This window comes from Aquila chrysaetos, chromosome 15 (genome assembly GCF_900496995.4).
Source record: "Aquila chrysaetos chrysaetos chromosome 15, bAquChr1.4, whole genome shotgun sequence".
In the NCBI taxonomy this organism is placed as follows: Eukaryota; Metazoa; Chordata; class Aves; order Accipitriformes; family Accipitridae; genus Aquila; species Aquila chrysaetos.
The window spans coordinates 4731887-4756029 of NC_044018.1; the positions used below are offsets into that span (position 1 = coordinate 4731887).

General features: G+C 40.0%; 1 long non-coding RNA gene across 1 annotated transcript; it reads right to left on the reverse strand.

Moving 5' to 3' along the window:
- Positions 1-665: 665 nt before the first annotated feature.
- Positions 666-13403, reverse strand: LOC115351324. Its single transcript, XR_003926770.1, has 2 exons — positions 13291-13403; positions 666-1079 (listed from the first exon to the last, which is right to left on the reverse strand). It is a non-coding gene; the product is annotated as an uncharacterized LOC115351324 (long non-coding RNA).
- Positions 13404-24143: the final 10740 nt, after the last annotated feature.

Genomic DNA, 24143 nt, shown 5'->3' on the forward strand with positions numbered 1-24143 from the left:
TCTGGTGATCTCCTTTGCATAGTTGTTAAAAAAATAAGTTAGTGTCCTGGCTTCTCTGAAGTCAAATTCTCATCATGGCATCTCTGCATGCTTGTATGAAAATATTCACAGCCCAGAGAATCCTGGAAAATGGACTGTTGTTAAAATGTGAGGGCCCATATTGGGCAGTTCTTTGTAGCCTTTTCACTCATTAAAGATAACTAGAGTTTGTTTAAATAAACACAGAAACCCACTGTTACCAAGTTCGTTTCTCATTATGATTCTCCCATGGGAGCCTAAACAATTGCTTTAAGTCTGACAGTTTCCCAGAAGACAGTTGTAACAGAAAATGATGGACAAATTTTTATTGAGAACTTTCTGATTTATTGAATGCAGGTGTCACTTGGGAACAGAAGGCACAGTGCCATGTGTTTCAGGACTCAAGGAAACTGGTTAAGGAGGAATTTTCAGGATTGCCTCCCCCCTCCAAGGTTTTAAAATATCTGTGGCAGTAAAATGTTTGTGTTTACAACTTCTGTTCTGTGCAATCTACAAGTGTGACTGGAGAAAATTTCCACCTTGCACCCAGATGGAGCATCTCCTCTGAAGACTAAGGGGATGACGAATGGTTAGCATCACTCCAGAGATGTTCTACAGGGTTCAGAGTCACACCAGAGACAGATGGCTTGCAGTTTCACTTAGCCTTTTATTGATGGTAGGTGCAAACAGCCTGTAGAACAGGCTTGCCAATATTACAGAAGCAATGCCAAACCAGCTGTTTCTTCCATTGCCTGGAACCAGAAAACTCTGGTTTTCTCAATTTCAGGAGAGTGAATGGTGGCTTAATTTCCAGAACAACATATCGGTTTACTATGGTCACTCAGTTTCTTTTCAAGGCAGCAGGCAGTGGCAGCATTTCCTACAGTTCCAACAGGTAGAAGCTGGCAATGGTCATCACAGTCTTCTTTTCTCAAGAATCAGATTGACCAGGATGAGTTGGGTCTCCTACACTGGGTATTCCAGCCGTGTCTTGCCGGTTGTGATGTCCATCCTATACTTTGGATCTGAGTTGGTGAACCAAAACCACCTGTATGAAAATACTGGTATAAAAATAGGGCACATATGAATTCGAAACTCAGATGAGAGAAAAAGGAGAAAGAAGAGAGAACTCTCATTCTGAGTTCAGAATACTGACTGAATTGATCTCTAACCAGACAATTTTGTGTATCAGTCAGCTGAAAAACTGGACAAGGGTGAGCAGTTATAGCAAAGCTATACAGCATCCAAGATAAACAGACCGAGGCTGTGGCTACAAATTGGTATAACCTGGTTGGAGAAAATAATTTATTGGAAAAACAACACAATTTTGGAATCTGGAAACTCCTTGCATCCTTTCCATCTCCCTCCACTGCCTAATTCCTAATTTTTTTCCTAAGTTAAGCTGAAGAAGATCTGAAAGATTTCATGAGAACAGACAACACTTTGCAGAGTCTTTCTGGGGCTACAATTTCTTATTCACCCATGAGGGGTATTTTTAGGGTAAGTAGCCCAACATTTAATGACACTCAGACTGGGCTGAGGCAGAAGTTGCTTAGAAATAAATAAGGATGAATTGATTTTACAGTTTATTTCAACTAAAGATGAGGTTGTAAAACTGGCTAAACCATTCCCCAGAAATGGCTCTTTTTGTCCACTGGTTATAAAGGATGTCTAGAGGATTGTCGTGGTTTAACCCCAACTGGCAACTAAGCACCACACAGCTGTTGAATATAGAGATTTACACTACGGAGTGTAAACTCACGTGAGCTGAATTTACCTAGACATTTAAATCCAAAAATGTCTGAAGTGTCTAAATTACATGACCCTGAGGTGCCAAAATCAAAACACTGTTCTCTTCAGCTCCTTATATAATCAGTGAAGAGAAAGAAGCCCTTCCAGAGTTGACTCAAAGCTCCTACATTAGACTTCTGGTGTGAATCTTCCTTTGGACTTGTGTCCCTTGACTAGAGGAGGTTGGAGAAGCATCTTGGCTTTGACTCCAGACAGCAGCTTTACTTCAGGCACTGTGAATAACACCATTCATTCTGTTTCTTCTCCTTCCTTCCTACCCCTCAACTCTATGCCACCATTGCAATTTTCTTTTAAAGAGAAGTCGTTCATGACAGTTGTGGTTTGTTTGTGCTTTTTTAATATATGTTTTTATTGATTTCCAACTGTGTCTGCAAAAAATTGGTGTTTCAGGGCCTTGTGCGACTAAAAGGTAGATCAACATTCAAAACCTTGGTTGTGCAATGCTGAAAGATCAGGGGCAGATCTGACCTTTTGTATTTTAGCAACGACGTACACCTTCCTCAGAAAATTTCTGACTCACTGAAAAATGTAACACCTGAAGGGAAACCTGAAATGAATTGTATCAGGTAAGACAGTTTCATGTAAAATCCCAAAGTGTTAGAGCTGCTAGAAAAAAAAGTACATTCCTCCTTTCTTCATGCAGAAAGAGAAAAGAACGAGGAAAAAACCAGAATTTTTACTTAACAAATGGGGCTGGGGGGTGGGCGGGGGAGGTATGGGCTCTAAGGGCTTTTATCTGGAAAGAGATCCATGGGAAGTTTAGCATTTGATAGGAAGCTCTGAAAAGCACTAGAAGCCAACATATTTAATTCACAAATGCCTATTACATGCAACCCATTCTTCATGCCTGGCTTACTCAACACTGAGGTTTTTTGGTGAACCTTGAGATCTTTACTGAAAAGATCAGGCAACTCCATCTCTTTCAGGAAACATAATTTTTTTAAAAAATTTATGTAGGCTCTGAAAAAAGTTTGAAAATGTGACCTAACCTCACACTGCAGAAGTATTAAAAAAAAAAAAAGAAAAAAAGAAAAAAAAAAAGAAAACAGGATTTAGCATCAATTATAGTTCCAAATGTCTCACAACTCTCCAACAAGTTACAGTAGTCCAGGATCTTAAGTTAATGTATTTTAATTTATGAATTTTGCATGTATCGTCATTACCATCTACTTCATCACAAGTTAGACCACCTCCATGACATCTCAGTTAGATATGTCATTGCGCTAAGCATGCCTGAAAGAAAATAGGATGTTCTTCTTAACTAACTTTATGGATTGAATTCACATCCAGGTGTCTGAATCTAATATGTTAATTAAGTTATCTAAATGTATGTTTAGTGGCATTTGTGACTGTCTATGGTATCCAAGAAATATGCTGGTGGATATGACACGGGAGTTACAGCTGGAGTCCGGGCAGGATAGCCAAGGGCTTCTCAAATGGCATCAGGCACTTACACTTTGGTCGCTGACCCATAGCCCAGCCAATACAATCAAAGGAAAAAGATAGCTGGAAAGGTATTTAGATATCTACATTTAGCTAGCTAAGTAACTCACTAGGCTCTACAAAGGATTTCACGCCTTTTCTTATGCTTGGATGCTTATTGCTGTCAAAATGTCCTAAAATATCCAAGAAACGAAGCTATCAGGTGTGACACAGGATCAACATGCCTTTGCAGAGGCAACCGGAGGTCAGCTTGGGTACCTTGCACTACATGGCCATGTGTAGGCAACTGAGTTTAACCCTAGCTGCAACAAAGTAAAATCAGGGACTTTTAAGACGTAGCCGATCTGACTTGGTTATGTTATACTTTAGGATGGGTGGAACCAGACTCTCAAACATCAATTTCTTCTCTTTGACTGCAAAGGGAGTCTAGTTGATTAACTCAGGTGGGGCTAACTACACTGGATAGATAAAAGTCAGATGTGAACAGTCACATCCTTAAAGGTGAATGTAAAATTGCAAGAATGCACAGGGAGCGTTTCACGGAAATTATCCTGTGATTTCAGACAGCAGATCTGAACACAACTATCTGTTTGTCACCAAACTACTGATGTTTTTCCCTACTTTTTTTTTTTTAAAGAACACTTCTTCTGAATTTTCTAATGCTTGCATTATGCCTCTTGTTGCTTCATATCCACAAGGGGAAAAAATAAGGGATGGCTCGTGAAGTAGCCAAAGCCAGGTGGAATATGAACTGGAACGAATGCCCAGGAGGGAGGACAGGCAGCGGGAGGACCTGGGCTGCCTTGCAGGCAGGTGCCCTTTCAGACAAGCTGCCAATCCCAGTCTCTGCCCAGACCCCTTGCCAACACACGCTGTGATTTTACCTCCCCAGAGGCAAACCCAAGGGCAGGGGGAAGCTGCCCCGTGAGCGCCCGTCCCAGCGTGCTCCCAGCCGTGGCCTGTGGAAGGGGAAGGCTGCGGGGCTCTTGCAGAAGGGAAGATCCTTTCCTTCGCAATTTAATTCTTGGCCTCTGTTGTATCTGTTGCCTGCGGTACCAGCTGGTGACAGAAATGACAGCATTTTAGTGGCTGTGTCACCTGTCCTGCTAGCACTAAGAATAGAGCGGCTCTATTTCTCTGCTGCTGCTAAATCCCTGCGAGCATATGACATAACTGAAGGAAACCCATCCCTTCTGCTTTGCCGTGACGCCGTAAGCTTCAGCGCGGCCAAAGAGGTGCACTGCTACCCAGTTTGTAGAGCCTGCGACTGCTTGCAGCCCAGTCCGGCTGGTGCAACAGCAGCACCAAAGCTGGCTGATGCGTTGGGATGCTCAGCATTGCAAAAGGAGGCAGCGATTCACATTTTTGCCAATGCATCCTTATACACACATAAATCCCAGCAAGGCTACCTTGCTCATCCCATTGTGCTCATTTCAACATTTTCCTGTCCCTCCCCAGACTGAGCAGGAGTGGCTTCTCTGCCTCTTAGAAAAACTCTACACATAAACTGATGCCAAAATAACTGAAAAGGTGGCTTAAAGCTGCTTTTGGGGTGGGAACCCTGTACGGAAAACTACTGCAGAATGAAGGCAAAAGAATCAATTTTGGTCGAGATCATCTGTTGCTGACCTTCAGTGTACTGAGCTTTGTGACTTGGAGATTCAAGTCCATACAGTGACTGTGCCTACATCAAAACATCTTCGCTCTGTGTAGTCCAGAAGATGGAGACTAAGGAGAGCCATTCCTCTCTCCAGAAGTTTCTTCTTGTGGAAGGTGTCCTTGTGTGCTGAAATTCCTTTGTAGCTGCCTACCCTCTCCCATTTAAATTGGGGCTGTGTCTGCCTTTAGCATAGTTATAGTGGTAAAACTATATTGACAAACCTTATTAGAGAAGACACATCCTGTACTAATTAAAAAATTCTTTATCTGATATAGATTGAACAATTCCTTCTCCACAAAGGAGTAGCTGTATTAGTTGAAGGATTTTTTAATTCTATTTTATTTTAACACTTTATCCACAAGTTTTGCTGCTACTGCTATTTTAGTTACTTTTTACCCCATGGTGTTAAACAGCATGCTTACAGTGGCAAAATTTTTTAAAGCAGAGCAAATTTGCCCACGTAGGTTGTAGAATATCCCTCCTTAGAGATATTAAAAAAAAAAATGTCTAGACACAGTCATGGGCAACTAGTTCTAGGTGGCCCTGCTTGAGTAGAGGGGATGGACCAGATGACCTCCAGAGGTCCCTTCCAACTTTAACCATTCTGATTCTGTGAAATTCCAGTTGATTTAAGTATGCAGCTTTAGATTTTTTTCATCAGATGATTAATTCATTACACAATTCTTTGATACCAGTCATTAAAAATCATATGCTGTCATTTATTATAATAGATAATACTACTAATACTACTAATACTAAATAGTAGCAGCTAATGCCAAATTTATCCTTCCATTGCAAAACTAAAAAGGTTAAAAAAGATTCAGTTTGTTGCAACTGGAATCTTGTAACAATCTCTATAACAATACTGTATCAGTTTGAAATAAATATTCTTTTTAGATTGATCTTAAATTATCTAGTTACAAGTTAATCAAACAGAATGTAAGTATATTTTTTCCAATAGATTTCAACTAAAATTCCCTTAAAAATTGGCAACTACATGTAAAAGATCATATAAAAAACCAGTAGATGAATTTGTAAATCTGGCCTACTGCACTTAACTTTGAAATATATTTTCTGTTCGATTCTATTCTGTTACTGCATTTGTTGTGTTCAGTTATGGTAGACCCTGGGGAGGCACAATTTTGAATATGGTGCTAGGTGATATGAAAACAGAAGTGAGTTTGAAATGTTATTACATTCCTGTTAATTGTAAAGGTATTCATCAATGTTGGGTCAATGACTTCATTACAAAGCCCATACTTAATTTTAATAAGGCTGTTGTGATAATCACATCATTCCTTTGTAATGAAATAAATTACTTCCATGTTCAACATTTTAAGGCTTCTGATTTTGTTCAACTTCTGCCAAAAATGTCCTTCTTTGTCCTATTTTTTTTGTTCCTATTCGATTTAGATTTTTTACCAAATGAAAAGCAAAAGTTCACAGTGAGGGATTCTTCCTTTTTTGGTTTGTTTTGAGTTGGGTTTTTTTCCAACTGTGCTGTTTAGCCCTCATGAGCAATACTTCAAGGGCAACTAAACTGAAAAAGAAACAAAATGTACAGTTCTACCATCCATTGTACTGTAAGTTTACTTCAGGCAGAGGGGAGACTGGGAAAGGTTTTTTATGCCCACATACCACAAACTTTTTCTCATATACCAACCACAAAAAATTATTAATAACTTTGGAAATGAGAACATGACATTTTCCATGGCTAGAGTTTAGAGTTATCCCTCTGAATATCTGTGGAAAATTATTGTTGGAAGTATGTCCTGCAATATTTCTGGAACGCAAATTGTGAGCCTTTACAACAGTACTGTGTATTTACAGAGTTTTTTATGACCTGCAAGGGAAAAGAAACTGATTTATGCTTATTCTGTTCCATTCCACATGCACTTGCATAACTGCCTATCCATGCTTGAACACAAACGTTAAAACAGCATTAGAAAAGCCACTGAAGTGAAGCCCTCTAACGCTAAGAAATGCTAGACTTTGCAACCTGTGCAGGTACACCTTCTTCCTTTGTCACACATGTTCTCATGAAAGCTTTGATCCCCTGATAGCCTATTCTTCTTCCAAAGATTCCATGCTTTAAGAATGGATGCTGCTCATTTAGTTAATCATTAATCAATATTTTATTTTACCCAAATTATTGAAAATGTGGTCCAAAGTCTGTTCTGCATTTAAAAATAAGATACAGGCAATTTATATCTAATATGTGTGTGCATTTGTCTGTGGACTGGGTGTATATAGAGATTTAATTGTTTCTGTTCACCTTTAGCTTCTCTAGTGCAAAGAGTGGGGATTCTTACCTGCATGAAACATGTACTGACAATGTCTATGTGCCATTTTAGGTTCATTTTGATGCTATAAGAAGCTTTCGTTATTCTGCCAGAAGAGGAGAGAATTCTACTGACAAGTGGAATGCTAACCTGATTACTTCCATTTTCTGTGTTTTCTCAGTGGTGATACATCACCATAGGTCTGTTGGAAAAAGCATTTCTCCCTCTGAGCTGATCCAGGAAATTCTAACAAATACTCTACCTTCTATGCAGCAAGCTATTTCAGTCTTTTCATAACCTGGGCAATCAATGAGAAGAAGCTATCAATCAGGTGGATATTTTGGCAAGATAGTCACACAAAAAAAATAAAAATGTAAGTAAGCTTGGAGATCTAGTTAGGGTGCAGTCAGGAAAGACTGGGCAGTGGCTCAGCAGACCTGAGATAAGTATCTACTTAAGTATGAGCTGAATTGCTTTCTGTGCTCCACAGGTTGTATTGACTAGATCTCCATTGACTAGGACATAAGCATAGACATTAATGTCGTGCACCCACTTACACTCTACACACCAAAGAGTACATGCCTTAATTGTAGTCTGAAATCTACCCATCTATTTGCATTGTGTGACCATAATAGGTTTGACCTAATACCAGCAATCCTAAAGGTAGATTTACTATAGTTTTGAACCATTTTTGAACCACTTTGCTGCATGTTATGATTAGTTGGTTAAATATCAGCTCCAAGATTGTCCCGTAGCAGGTATTTAGTCATTAGGTAACAGCTAGCTGAGAAGCCAGAACACCTTCCTGCAGGTACACCTTTTTCTTCGGGAGATGCCCAGCTTAATAAAGAACAGCTTGGATTATCTTAGTCATTTAGCAAACCGTTGCTGAATACTGACCATATCAAGCAGTTTGGAAAAGCAGAGCCCAGAATTCATTATTCTCCTTTCTTGGCTAAGACTCCTACCCGGTAAACCACAATATGCATTTCTTCAGGTCTGCTTTCCTTGTGGCTCTGTAAGTGGTTGCCTATGGCCTGTCTTTGACAGAAAGGGTAGAGGTTCCTTCTCTCCACCCTGCATGGTCTAGATATATCTGGTTAAAGCACGCTGCAGGGGTATGGGAAGAGCAGGTTTAAACCTTTCTCAGGCTAAAACTGCCCTGCAACTCCAGTTCTGAGCTTCCCAGGACAGTGCTGTAACCACGGGGCCATTATGTAAAAGATGAGTGTTGGCAGCTCTTCTCCTGGCAGGTGTGAAAACACTGCGCTCACTATCCATGCCCAGAGGTTTGATTTAGAGACTTATGCCCAAAAGAAAGTTTCTTGCCTTGGATACCTATTTCTCTGAATTCCTCAAAACCAAGGCACAGAGAGTGTTTCATACCAACCACTTCCCTCAGTTTTTCCAGTGAGCAGGCTCAGTCAGATGTTTTACCACTAAGTGGGTACCTACCTAAGGCACTTAACTTTTCCCAAGTTTTCTGAAGTGAAGCAGAATTAACTGTTGCTGCGCAGGAAACTTAGGCACCTCAATGTGCAAAGTGAATTCTGGGAAGACTGATTTTAAGGTGCACTGATGCTGAGAATGTCAACCCTAAATCCCTTTTAAGATTTGGAATATACAGCCTATTCAAGACCTTCTGAAGTCAAAAGACCATCATTGCATGACATAGGTTTGGAGACAGACACCTGACAGAAATGAAGTCTTTCTGTTCTTTGTGAAGGAGTCGTCCTATGTGTAAATCCATGTTTCTTGAGAGAAAACAGAATAAAGTAGAAATTCATACATGAAGAGGATAGTCCAGGTAGGCATCCACAACATGAATCTATCCACCCACCTCCTTTTTTACTGTGCATTGAAACTGGAAAGGAGAGAGGAAGAGACATGCCTGGCATTGATCCATCCATGTGGAAGAAGTGATAATTCTCTAGAAATCAAGAGACGGTCAGTGGAGAAATATATTTCTCTATGGATACACAGAAGTACTCCCAACCACCTACAGCATAATTTACCAGCACAGCATTACTACCAGAGGTGATTCTTCACACAGAATATAATTGAATAGTGAATATTTTGTTTTTGCTGCAGAGTGCTTTGAATCCTAAAAGCCTACAGGGGTTGACTGAAGAAGTTCCTGGAAGAGAAATTCATGGAGAGCTATTAAACATAAAGTTAAAAACCTCATTCAGCCCAAAGCGAAAATTCACTGGAGGCTGGGAGAGCATATTGTGTTCACTGCATGTTAACCCCACTGCTATGCTGTCCCTAAGATATTCACCCCTCTCAGTCAGCATCAGAGATGACCAGTTGGGGTTCAGCTAGACAAACCTTTGTTTCCAGCTCAGAAATGACCAATCTTACATTCCAATACTTAGATGATCTCCACAAGCTTTAAGAAATTAAAGTGCATTAAAGGTATGTTAAAAAAAAAAAGAAAAAAAGTATTTTCTGTGCGCCATTCCTGCCTTCAGTTATGCTGTCATACCAAGGTATACAGCAATAAAGCTATCGAGATTCTACCAGTGACTGACACTTATCCATTGCTCAGGACCAAGTTAAGATCTAGTAAAGGTAGAATAATTCTTTCAGTGCCCCAAAGCTCAACTCTAGAAATAGGAAAATAACACAAGTATGTGTCAAGTCTTTCTTTGGCTTTGCTGCTCCAAAATGCAGAAATGCACATCATCTGATGGCAGGGCAAGGGTATCTTTCACAATAATGGGTTTTAAACAACTTAATAGTTTCAGCATTTGTGAAGTTTGGGGGGTTTTTTTGGGGGGGAGGGGGGGGAACCCAACAGTTGTAAATAAACTTCCCCTGTATTATTTTGATGTTTGGAAAAACAAAGTACCAAGAATGAAAAAATAAATAATTGCCAGACTATGATGAGATTGTTTTTCAAACCAGTTAGCAACAGTTACCTGTAGACTGGGCTATCCTACTTCATGTACAATGAGCAGCAGTGCTGTGTGGAGGTTCAGGACAGAAGTACTATAAAGATGACCATGCACGAGAAACTGTTGCATTTCTTATTGACTTTTATGAGAAGAGAAAAGGGAAAGAGAGACAGACTGAGTTCAAAACCTCTTCTATTTTATACTCTGTGCCTTCATTGCCAGAGAGGAAACAGACAGGGCTTCATCTAAAATGGCTGCTACCCACTGTCATCCAGTACAGCCGGTTGAAGAAATAACCTGGTTCAAAGACAGGACTAAGCAAAAGATATCACTCACAAGTTTTTTATGTCAGAAAGTTAAGAAAGGGGAAGAAAAGATTGTGTCATAAGAAGGATCAACATTCCCTTTTGTGCAGTCAGTGGAAAAGCTCACACTTCTAGCCTTGATCCGAAAGACGATGCAGTATGACAGGTCTGATTAATAGATACATATCAAAGGCCCAGAGTGTGCCTAAATTCACCCAGAATAAGAATAGAATATAGTTCTAAAAGCAGAGAGAGCACCAAAGGGACTTATAATGGTCTTGTTTGACTTCAAGGGAATTTATAATGAGATAGCAAGTGCTTTACTTTAGATTGCTGGCTTAAATTTGACCCAAGATATAGACGCTAAACTTTGTTCTCACCAGATGTTTATTTGATGACCTAGGCTACATAAAATGACCTGTTAGACTCAATTCCAAGCAGATAAATGGCACATCACTCAGCTGGCACAGACTGGCACTCTTCATACAGTGAACACGGAAGATGAATGAACATTGTGCATGTGGACTTTTTCACTCTACGGAAAATCCCTCCAGGTCAGGACTGGAAGGCAATTTCACACATTTCATTTTTTTCTGCCCTCTTCTACTCATGTGTCACACACAATCCCAGCTCAGCTTACCAAGAAAGCAGAGGACTCTTCCTTCCTACACAGGCACACTAAACCAATGGTGTGTCACTGGAAGAAGTTAAAAAAGGGTAAAGAATGGGCCTGTGTCAAAAGAAGGATTTATATTTTCTTTTTGTGCAGTCAGTGGAAAAGTTCCTACATCTATTCTTAATCCAAAAGAAAAAGTAGTAAACTGCAATAGCTGGAATCCAGTGTAAGAGCCAGAGGCATGTGAAACTCAGCTATTTCCAACTGCACAAACCTGTGCAAACACAGCTTTCATTTTCCTTCCTCCTAAAATTCCCTGGTAGTTATCAGCTTCTAATTTCCTCCTACAATTTCCCAGTAAAACTTAAAGAAACAAAACACCACTTGGTTGTGTGCTGTAACAAGAGCTTTTGCATAGTTCTAATGTGAAACTTCACTGCTGATTTCTGCTGAAGGGTCTGGAAACCTTTGTAACTTGTTGAGTGACTATGGCTTGATGTCCAGTCATTTAGGGTTGGAGCTTATTAAAAAAATGGGGGTGACGGGGAGGTTACATTGGTAAGCTGTTAGAATGGCTGCTGACTTGTTTTTAGCCCAGGGCATCTAGCACTGTCCCAAAGAAATATCTGCTGTTTTCCAGGAGCTGGCTCACAACACTCTAATAGGCAGTTTGGGTGCAACCTCTCCCTTTTAGAGGGTAAGAGGATTTAGGTATGGATGGGTGGACCATGGCAAGTAGCATCAGAGCCAGGAAAGTACCCTAGCCCTGTTTTGCCTGCCAGCACAAGAAGAGTCAGGAAAAATAGGGATACAACCACACTGACAGTGAGGCATCAAACACAGCGAGCCCTGAGCACACCTTAGCTTGAAATAAGTATTACTTCAGCTACATTATTTCCTGGACTGAACCAAGATGTTTAATGCAGTATAGTACTGCTTCCCAGTCCTTGGTGAGCTCATCTGGGGATCTCTAAGGCAGTGCTTCACTGCCCAGCATAGACTAAGCCTACACGTGGGATTCATCTCACATGCTATAAGCCACCTAAAAGTTGATGATATAGAGCAAAATTACCTAGGTTCTGCCATTACTTTAATCTCTCTGGAAGTTTGGTTGACTCCAAAAGGGGTGTTACAGCTCTATCCCACCTCTCGTGCTGGCACTAGTGTTCAGCAATCACGTCTGAAATCTGATTAGGACAAAAACGCTGTTTTTCGGTTCTCATCTAAAGAGACCATGTCATGAAGTGTCTGCAGCAGAGCTTGCTCCACCACAAGGCAGGCAGTGGGAACAGTGCAACAGGGACAGGGCAACTCTTTCTGTGTCTGCTCTCTCCAGCGATGATTTAAAGTAACTGTGGGAGTACACCCCAAGTTCTTTATCCAGCATGTCCTCAAGTGGACAGAGACAGGTATCTCTACAGAACAGGTCCTCCCATCCACCTTTGTTGCCACCCCATGATTCCTGTCTTCCCCACTGTACATGGAAAGAGGCTCAGTAAACAATTTTAGAGTACATCTCAAACCTGAAGATAACTGGACCTAAATTACTTTCCTGAGATTGCATAGGTAGTCTAGGAAACAGCCATTGGAGTCTTAATTCTATACCTTCAACACAAGATCATCTCCCTTTTTGAAACTTTATTTATGTGTAAGAAGCAGTGGAGTGGTCTTGATTATTTATCATTTTGGAAATTAAGGTTTTATATAAGACCTCAGAGAACTGCCAGCGATCATCTTCACCTCCATTTACCATCAACCCTTCCCTTCAGTGAACTGCAGAGGAAGAGAGAAAGCTGTTAATTAAAGCTCATCCAAATGCCAGTGACTGAGCTGCTTTAGAGGAGCTAAAAATAATTTCAGCTGACTGTGCCACCACCTCCACATAATGAAATTCCAGAATGTCTCAGCATTGTAATGAGTGTTCTCCCAATGAAGGAAACACATATGATGTTAGTTTTATGAGAGTGGTATGGCTTTGCCTGTGCTGTTTTTGTACCATCTCAAAAAAAATTTAAAATATCATTTGGGTTCATTAAATTTTGGAAACAGATGGCTCAACTCTTGTTTGTTAATTATTAAGATCGAAGGTAAGATTTCAGTTATTCTATATTGAATAAAACTATTTCTTTTCTTTCTCTTTTTTCTTTTTTATTTTTTGTTTGTTATTTTATTTGTATAATACCAATTCATACATAGTCCATTCTGTAGTCTCATTTCACTTTGAATCCTATGGTGATAAATTAGCAGTACTCACCCCATCAGATGGCTGCTCTACAAAGTGGAATAAAAGTCTGTGCTGAACATCGCTGCAGATGTTGAGACTAAATATGGATTCAGCAAGGCATGAAGCCTGGATACTGTTGCAAGTTGCTGTTTTCTGCCCTCCCTGAACTTTTCTGTTTCCTCTTTGGGACTATGAAATGGCTAGATGGGTCAGATCAAATGTGAGGTGGAGAAGAAAATACGTAGGAAAAGCACGTTCAGCTATTCCAGGAACAAAGTCCAGGGCTCCAGCACTCCCTGGGAAGCCAGTTTTTTCATAACTATCTTCCAGATCTTAAGATTGTTTGGGGTTGTTTGGGGTGGTGGGGGGAACTCCTCCCCTTTTTTATTCCCTCTGGCTATTTTCCAGGTTTACAGTCATGTTGTGACATTATGTCAACTGCCTGGATGTAAACCCTCAGCTGTCTCGTGCAACACTGCAATTCTTACTAAAGAACCAGGAAAACACAATGGAGTTCTCAGGAACTAACAGCAAAAGAAAGTCTAGCTGAGCCTACTTTGCTTGAACATCAGAGCTTTAAGCACTTTTTCAGAACATGCAGTGCCCATAAACATGTCCTTTGATGTCCCACGTACCAGAGATTCCACTGCAGCTACCCTGAACGATGGCTAAAATAACATGGAAGTCATCGTCACTTCAGCCAACCAACCCGAATTCAGCCCAAGATTCCTATACAAGTTTTTTTTAATGTGATATAGTAATCCAAAATCGAAACCAGAGTGGCCTTGGCTTTGTTGCTGTTTTGATCTCCATTCAGCCAGTTTGCTGATTATGCCTGCCAGGACTGAGAACATTACTTCTGCAGTGTGAAGATATTTAAGGCATTTGGATACCTAAATTCCACCGAATTTCCATATCTGCTCAAAACCAAACAAAAAGCTGTGGAAAACAATCCAGATTTATTAATGTGCTTAAACTTATATGGATAATTTTAAAAGGGGTCTATTTATTAATAATTCCTATTGAACTGGTTTTAAAATTTAAGAGGAGGTAGCTGAACAGCACATCAGATATGTTTGTATTCCCAGTTTAGGGAAGATTTTTTTTAAATAGTAAGCTCAACTATTTAGATGCTAGATCAGGAGCCTAGCTTTGTCAAATTGTCGCACTCCAGTGTGAACAAGAAATGTCCTCCTAACGTCCTTCCTCAGGATCAAGTGCTCTACAGAAGTAGGAATCCTCGTGAGGATTTTGTTTCTGGAAAAAATTAGGTTGGAAAGGATCTCTGCAAGTCATCTGGAATTAGTGAGTGGTGTTTCTTTTACATCAGATATCCTCCAGTAAGAACACTGGGTTAGGATGAGGGAAATTTACAGGATGAGTACAGTGGAAACATCATAGCTGTCAACCTTTGCTTGATTAGAAACTTTTATTCATTTCTATGTATTAGAATGGCTTATCTACTGAAACCCGCTCTGCTGTCTAATGCATCAGTCACCAGAATACCTGCCAATAAAGGATGAGGAACCCTTCTTCAGAGCCCTCTACTGACAGAGCTGTGCATTATTCTGCTGGTTTATGGATATGGCAACTGAGGCACAGACATGTTGCCAGAGCTAGCTGAAGATCATAGACCTGTCATCAGGTGTTAGAACCAGAAAACCTTTGAGTTCTGACTCTGTGTCACAAGCACAAGAGTATCCTTGCCTTTATTCGCTAAGCGATCCATCAATACATTAAAATCAAGAAAAGGAAAAAAAAAAAAAAGGATAAGATTATGAAAGGAAATGGATTTTGTTTCTAGCCAAATGATATCTGTATGGGTGGAAAAGAAATAGCTTCAAATAGCATAGGAAATATGCACCCATTCCTGTCACCTAGCTAAGCAACCCACCAGGGACAGTGAATCCCTCTGTAGCTGAATCCCAGAGCTCGTGGGCACGATGCGTCTCTGTGGGCTGGGGTAGTCAGCACTGTGCAATCCAAAATCTTCCTTCCCCGCCCCTCTCCCAGTTGCGTTCCCTTTTTACATCACTTGCAGGAGAGAAAAAGACAATTGTAGACCTGTATCAGAGATGCCAATCCAATTTTTTTTTTTCTCTTTTTCTTTCTTTTCTTTTTTTGGACATTGCATCTGTGGAGGAGGGAAGGGGGAGGATAGGGATTTGCAATGGCGGGGGCAACTGAAGAGGGAAAGGAGGGGGGAGGAAGAGAAAATATTTCCTTTGGCAATTCTGTTTCGCTTTCGAAAAGGGACTACTTTCCTCACTCCTTATCCCTCCTGACAAGTACAGGCACTTTGGGCCCTAACTGGATGTGAACATTGTCAGAAGAAATTTGGGCTAAAGGGAGGCATCTGCAGTTCTGTTCCTATTGCGCTCAGTGCCGGAGCCACTTTTGTGAATGTGGCAGGGTGGCTGGTGGGCAGACACCAGTACAGATGGGAACTTCACATACTGTATGCATCATGACCAACTATAAAAACAGTCACAACGCATCAGTTGTTACCCGGCCAGTCTCCCTGGAACCTTCACTTTCAATTTCAATCTCGCTGACATCCACAGCTTACAGTGAGCTTTTATGTTTAAGCATCAGTACAGTACTAATGCAGGAGAAAAGGGGCGGCTGGGCTACTACAGCAAGGAATTAAACCTCTGAGCTTGGCCAGCCGTTGGAAGGGAGGAGCAATTCAAGGGGAATTGTGTAACTGGACTCTATGGAAAAGCGGGGGGAAAAAGCAGGGGATGGGAATTGGGAATTTTTTTGGAGGCCGTGAACACACAGCAAGTCAGGGGGCTTCTGAAAAAGACACGTAGCAAGCAGGCACTCTCCTAAATTGTAATTTAATGCTTGGAATAATCCTATTGTGTCAGCTACTCACCGCCAAAGAATTGAGGATAAATATAACTTTAAAAAAAAAAAAATTAAGGGGATGGCAATTTGAACAGCTTAATGTTTCTTCAAAGGCTAAGTGATGGAAAGCAGCACTGAAGTAAATTGACAACTCGGAATTAACTGGTTGCTGGCACGGCTCAGGTAAAGGTTTGATGGTAACACGAGCTTTCCAAAGTGTTTCCAAACTGAAGTATTATGAAAAGGTAAATTATGTTTTGTATTCATGACTGAAAGCATTTTATTTTAAAACCGGCACTGCCGATGCTGTCAAGGTGGAGATTCTAGCTTTATGTACAGTGCCTCTAGCCTTGCAATGTGAGTGAGGCAACATGACAGCTTGTAATAAGTAATTTTTATACAGTTGCATTTATCACTCAAGTAGGCTTGGCAATATTAAACACAGACCTTAAAATGCTGCAGAAGAGGAAGGACAGGGGCTGGAGGCCATGTATATTGTGTGTGTGTGTGCGCTTGCGTGCGTGTGTGTTTGTAACTTCTTTTTTTTTTTTTCTCCAGGCCCATTCCTGTTAATGTGGCACTTTTTAAGATATGCACCGAAATGCTTCCAAATTGTTAATACATCACTAAAAGGTTACAAATGAAATGACCCCATTTAGCCCAAAGGATGTTATTTTAGGCTTTAATGAATTAGACATTGCTACCTTTTTCAGGCAAAAATCAATTGCTTCAATTAACAAATTTGCACAAGTCCAAATATTTACAAAATAAAGGCCCAGAAACCACATTCTTTGTTTCTCTTTCTCACTCCCTACCCTGTTTCTTCATTAACATCTTCATTTCCATGAAAGTGTGAGGCATCAGCTCTTTCTCTAAGCTTGTGAAGGCCTGAGTGTTGACAACTTTCTTATTCTTTAGAGGCTGCTCTTTTCTGTTTTAGCAGGTTTTCTTTCTTTGTCATGAATAATTCAGGGCAAGCTAAAAGAAGTGGAGGATGCCCATTCCTTCTCATGGAAATAGTAAAAATATAGTCAAGCCTTACCTCATTTGTGGAAGAAAATTTTACAAAAAGAAAAGGCAATTTATTTTATGGGATTGAAATGAGAAGGGAATTTTCTTCTATTCACAGGATTTATAGGAACAGCAGCTTGAGTCTGAACCAAGAGGAACCAAAAATCTCCAAGCCAAATGGCAGACTCTTAAACTTTCTAAAGCACAGCCCTGACATATGGTTTGATTTCCACTTCTGTTGCAAGGAGTTACAAAGCTAAGTGGATGCCAGTGAACTCGGCCATTTAATGCTGAAATAAAGTCAGATTGAAAGCAATATAAAACTGAAAAAAAGACCCTCTCTGTTATTATTCATATGACCCAGTTGAGAAAATTATGCATTTGCACTAGGAGGTATGTCTAACTCGGACATCGTGGCTGCCTCAGGACATTGGCTGTATGGGGAGATGAAGACTTGCAGCCCTGTGTAGCTAGGTGTCTAGACTATCAGACAGATGAAAGAAGGAGCTGATTGTTTTGTCTATTCCATTTGCTTATTTCATGCATCTCTCCTATCCGTCAATGATGTTAAATTTAATTCATTCACCCATCTAACCCACACTGGTCTGAAGTGGACATTCTAAGACCTGTTGGTTATTGGAATTTCTCAGGACAGCAGTTGAGGGTGGCATTGACTTCTTAACCTTTGCTGGAACATGAGTCTCCAACTCTTAGTAAAGCTCTCCAGATAAGAGATACTGCCACATATACAAGGGTGGCACTTACCTTTGCAGTAGTCCTGATTCATGAGTATTAATTGAATATACAAAAAGAAAACAAAAAGAAGACAGTCGATAAATCTAAGGAGTCAACATATGTTATAAGTTTTGCAAAGGAGTCCATAAATCAGCAAAAGAAACTAGGTCTTCCATATAATAAGTCTCCACAGCCAGTTTGATTCTGAGTTTCAAGGTTTTTTCATATCATTTAGTTAATTAATAAGATGCTGGAAAAGAAGCCTTGGGTTTTTTTCCCCAGAAAAGTATGGTTCATATAGGTCTGTTGGAAAATGCTGCTGCTTTTTTCCTTTGACAGTGGCTACTAGAAAATTACTGCATTTGAGTCAAAAAAATACTTACATTTTATGCTCCATATTGTGAACACGAGATTAAGCACTAGAACTCTAGTTGTGGCTAGATGCTAAGAAAAATCTTCTAGTAAAACCTGGAGAAGTTGCAGTCTTCAGTATTTCAGATTTTTAAAAATAGATTAGACAAACATCGGAAATTAGTAAGGTGCATTTGATTTTTCTTGGAAAAGCAATGGAGTAAGTGATCTCATTCGGCAGTCCATGGTCTGAGTTGGGCTTGCAGCAGAGGAGACTTCCAAAATCCCTAGGCAGTTTTGGAAAATGAAGCTACTTGTGACGTAATTTTGACAAAGCTGAAAAGGACCTTGAGGGTAAGGTTCATCTTATTGAACTTAAGATATCTACAATACACATGATCACACCTGATGTCGTTACCTTGGGATCCCTTAATAGACAACAGAGGGAAACAGGCGGTTTTAAGGTACAACTGTCTGACCCACTGAAATGTTTACCTTTGGCCAGATGAATCTCATCCCAGGGTTTCTTTCTTTTCCTGTGCTCTCAATTCCATCAGAGTACACCTTTTCCAAAGACTATCTGCTTGATATTACTACTCTGTGGTAATAAAACTGATGCCATTAACCCAGTTCTGTAGACACACGTGCTGACTGTATGCAGACCACCTAGCTGAGGGTGAAGGGATAGTCTGAATGTGTGGAGCTTAACATGGTCATAAATGTTGGCAGGTTGGCTCCTAAGAAGACAGGAGACGTAAGCCGAGAACATACTTTTGTGATGATTCTTTTATATATATGCCATTCTTTGATACTTCCTAGAGAGATGTTTGATGCTGCTGTGTGTCTGATATGCAGTGAGGCAGCTCCTGCTCTTCTGTCTCCTGCTCTGAAACAGCACAACCTATGTTGGGAAAGAAGGACCTGCACCTTCAGTAGTCACTACAGCTTTAGGAAAAGTGTAATGTTTTCTTTAAATACCATCTTAATGACTGTCAGAATTAACCATAAGTACTGAGCATTTCTATGCAGGATCATTCTAATAACTGATAACTGAAATATACTTCATAGAAACAATCTCAGCAATATATATTCACCTAGAATTTAGATGTCTAATCTAATCTAGTCATTTAGGCTCTTTCTGTTGTCCAAAGGGACAGTCAGACAACATCAATGGGATTTTCCCTTCCATGGGAAGTTCCATCCCTTTCTGCTGTCACAGTCACTGTCTCATCTTTACCTTTTTCCCTTGACTGTGCAGGGAACACAGAGGACTGGCATAGTTCACATGTCCAATGTTCAGATGACTTGAAGTGACTGTCACCTCAGTGTGTAAGGTTGTATGTGAAATAGGTTGTTAATGCAGTGTACATCAGCAAAGAAATTTTTAGCACATTCCTTTTTTTAAGGAAGTTATTTTAAATATTTACTGGTCAGTGTAAAGCATCATCTGAGAAGACAATTAAGTTCAAGGCTATTCACTGTACAAGTCACGCTGCAAGTATATGAGGTCCTAAATTTGTAAAGGAGTTTTCCTGAGGCATCTGCAAATAATCTTTCCCTCATGGGAGTACCTATCAGGAGCACCACATGACTGTATATGTGCAAGACTATGGAGGTCCAGGTTCAGCATAGGACCTGCAGAATCATATGGAACTTTTGATTGCTCTGTTTGGAAATGGTCAGAAAATAGGAAACAATTCCTGTTTTCCAGTATCCTCTCAGAATATCAACATTTCGGGCAATTTTCTGTTTAGAGAATGAAGATCACTGAGGGTGGCACTTTGACTCCTTCAAAACTAAAATGTCAGGAGGGAGGAGATGGTAAGGGAAAGGCAACTCTAGTCATGAAGTAAGCTGCCATTTTCCATTTACATATTAATATTCTTGTAAGTCCAATAGCTTTTAACTGAAAAGACATATTGTCTTTTTTTTTTTTTTTTTCCTGAAATTTTGGTCAACGTACTTTTGTCCTGAATTGGCTGAAAAATTAAAGTGTTGTAGGTTCATTTTTCAGCCAGTCCCTGTTGACATTGTTACTTTAGGGTAATAGTTGGTCTATAGTGTATGAGAGAAAACAACATAGCCTTGAGTATCCTTTTAGCCCAAGTTTTAGATCCTGCACTGGCTGATGTCATAAAAGTGTCTGGCAACCAAAGAACTCTGAAAAACAGATAGCTATTGCTGGTACTCAAGGTTTTGTGGCACAGTGTCAACTGCTTCACCTAGTTTGTCATAAAAATCCATTATTGTGCTAGAATCATCATTTTAAGACCATCTCAATTCCTCTCTCCTACCATCAGAGTATCTCAAGCAAAGTATATCTCATGCAGATTGTTGTATCTGGATGTATACGGATTTATTACACAACATATTAATAAGCTGTGATTGTTCTTGAACTAACCCTTTCTGCTTACCAAAAGCATCATGCTGGATATCAGGTTTTAGACCACAAACATAAAATATACCATTTTGCTTTGATTCCATGGACTATATCCATAACTCAAGCGTCACAAAATTATGTAAGATACTCCTATTGATGTGTGTAGTCATGTTGCATCTTCCTGTCCGACCAATATATCCAATGATTGGTACCAATATAGAATCATAGAATGGTTGGAAGGGACCTTAAGGATCATTTAGTTCCAAAACTCCTGCCATGGGCAGGGACACCTTCGACTAGACCAGGTTGCTCAAAGCCCCATCCAACCTGGCCTGGGACACTGCCAGGGATGGGGCAGCCACAGCTTCTCTGGGCAACCTGTTCCAGTGCCTCACCACCCTCATAGTGAAGAGCTGCTTCCTTACATCTCATCTAAATCTACCCTCTTTCAGTTTAAAACCATTACCCCTTGTCCTATCACTACATTTGCTGATAAAGAGTCCCTCCCCAGCTTTCTTGTAGGCCCCCTTTAGGTACTGGAAAGCTGCTGTAAGGTGTCCCCGGAGCCTTCTCTTCTCCAGGCTGAACAACCCCAACTCTCTCAGCCTGTCCTCACAGGGGAGGTGCTCCAGCCCCCTGATCATCTTTGTGGCCCTATATATCCAATGGATATATATCTATTGGTTATATATCTTATCTATCCAATGAGTTAGTATTACTATACTTATATATTTATATTTATATATGTATAAATTATGTAAATTTTATGTTACATATTTATATAACTTATATAAGAATATATAAATTATATAAACATATTTATATATTTATATATCCAATGATTTAGTATTACTTAAGTAGTCTATGCAGTTTGTATCCCAGATGAATTCATGCACCTATCCTTGTAGAAGAGTTTGCAGACCTAGAGGATGACATCTGTCTACATAGCAAATAGAGTTCTTTAAGCTAACAAGACCTTGTCATTGTAATAAATTAATTATGAAAGCTATGCATTGGTAATCAGGTGCAGAAAAACCCGCAACAGATACTCATCCATGGAGGATGGGAATGGTGTTCAGCTGTTCATATTGTAGTTCTCTGCAGTGAAAATATCTCCAAATCAGCTAGCTATGTAGAATTTTCTATATTCAAGGAGAAAAAATGTCACATTTAGAGCACAGTTTACTTGACTAGAATGTAACGATTAGCTGTATTGAACCCAGACACTATCTTTTTCTCTCCTTTTATTTACTAGGGGACTACAGAGAGTTAGACCCTATGTAGGTCTGCAGTATAGACCTCTACGTTTGGAAATGTGAATCCAATCCATTCTACTTCATAGCTTTACTAAATTGCATGAAGATGTGCTTTATGCAGAATGAATCATGGCAAAAGAGATCATGGGGTTTAAAATAATTTTCCTGAGAGTATACAACAGGATGAGGACCTGAAGATCACAAGGTTGGCTTGACCACCAGTTCTTTTGCTGTAACCACCAGACAGTCCTTTTTTCCTGTGTTCACAGTAGGACATTTATTTCTAGTATTGCCTCTGAGCAAAAGTAACCTATAACTTTTCCAGAAGAAAGAAACTTGGGATATTTGTCATATGACATCAATCAGTCTATGCTCAATATGACAGAACTTAAATTTTGACTTCAAAATGGGTTGAATACTTCCCCATCTCTCAAAACAGAATTTTTTAGGATGCTATCAAGCATTGAATAAGAGATGCCTTCATCATCATCAGACTCCTTCAAAAGCTTTACTTTAAAATATACAACCACATTATGGAAACTGAGAAGAGGCGATTTTGTGATTAGATACCTGGGATCAGTACTTGGGAAACTGTGGAAAATTTGCCTTGCTACAAACTTGCTGAGTTCCAGACTCAGATAATTTAATGTAGATGTAATTTAGCTGTAAATCTGTGCTGCTGTCTGAACTCCCGCTGTAGTCAACAGAAATTAAGACTTGAGTGAATTGCCTGAGTTCAGGCATTTCTAGTACCATTTTAGGTACTCTGTGGTACTTAATAGTCTCACAGGATCTGGCACAGACAGGAGCTACTGGGGAACTTCAGAACTCTTCTGTATAGGAAAAATACCCTGGGCGTCCCGAGTGACAATAAATGCCCATGTTTAGGCAAGTGAATCAAGCCCCATCCAATGCACTTAATGGAGTCTAACGGAGATGTTAGCTCAGCTTTAAGCAGAAACCTACATTTGGTCAACTGAATAGCTCTAGATGCCCTAGGGAATCTGAGACATCTCCACTGGGCTGGCAGATATGCACAGGTTTGGGCTGTCCTTCTGAGCTAGCAGTCAGTGGCCAGGTGTAACACCCATGAGCATCTCAAAAGACACCAGACATCTCTGCCTAGGCGAGTAAAACATGCCCACAGGATGGGCTTCACTTGCCTAAGCGTAAGGATCTAGTATCCTTTTAGGTGCCTTAGAGTATCCTACTCGGCCATGGAAGCCTGCGTGCCTCTTGTCACCCTGATTCATATCTGCTAGCCTGTTCTAGATGTCCTGAATGCAGTAACACATCTCAGATGGTATTGGACACACAGGTAACACAATCATGGTCTTAACTGCAGATACCTATAGGAAGTAAGATACCTACTCGCTTTAGCTGGTGAGGCCCTCAAGCACTGTGCATTGGTGCCAGTCACTACAAAGGAACTTGTGGTGAAAAATACAGTGAAAACTTAAGAGGTATTTTGTTACTGTAGAGGTGGATGTATAATGATCAAGAATAAGAGAAAGTCTTTTATATATATAAAAAAAAAATCTAGACTCAGGGAATGCCTGTGTAAGCCACGTGTGCAGCTCATGCATTTATGTTTAAGTAGTTTTACTGAGAGAACAAAGGATGTTCCTGGACATTCCCATTACATTACAAAGCTGGCCTTCCAAGAATAATATGCTTGAGAATAAAACAATAATTATAAAACCACAAATGAAATCAAAGCAATGCTGCCGAAAGCCTTAAGCACCACAGGTTTACGAGGCATGTAAATATAGCAGCTTGGGTAAAGATGTAAACTATTACACTGCACCCTTTAAAATCTCACACTTCAGAAGCCAGCGGAAATACATCGGACTGAAAATTTGGATAGATAAACACTGGATCTCTGTTAAGAAATGCTACTCTTTTTATTTTAAAGCTGTGTGAATACATGCAAGCTCAAATTAAGGAGAGCAGATAACCAACTTCACGCTAGAGATGAGCAGGCTGCTTAAAGCTACCACATAATCGGTGAAGCTTTAAAAAGAGAAGAAAACAGCTTGAAGCCTTTTTTCCTTCTTCCTCTAAAATGTGACATCATTGTATATGACACAACACCTTGGAAGGAACCATATGGGAAAATGCAGACATGTTGCTAACTAAATGTGAGCTCCTTCGCAATGAAAAAATCTCATTGCTGGCCAAACCCTGGATGGTCTCATAAAAAGCACAGCTTATACAGTGGAATTGACAGTTCTACTTCAAGGACATTTCTCATGTCTAATGCTCTTTTTGTACTGTATTTAGAAAGGCATACCAGG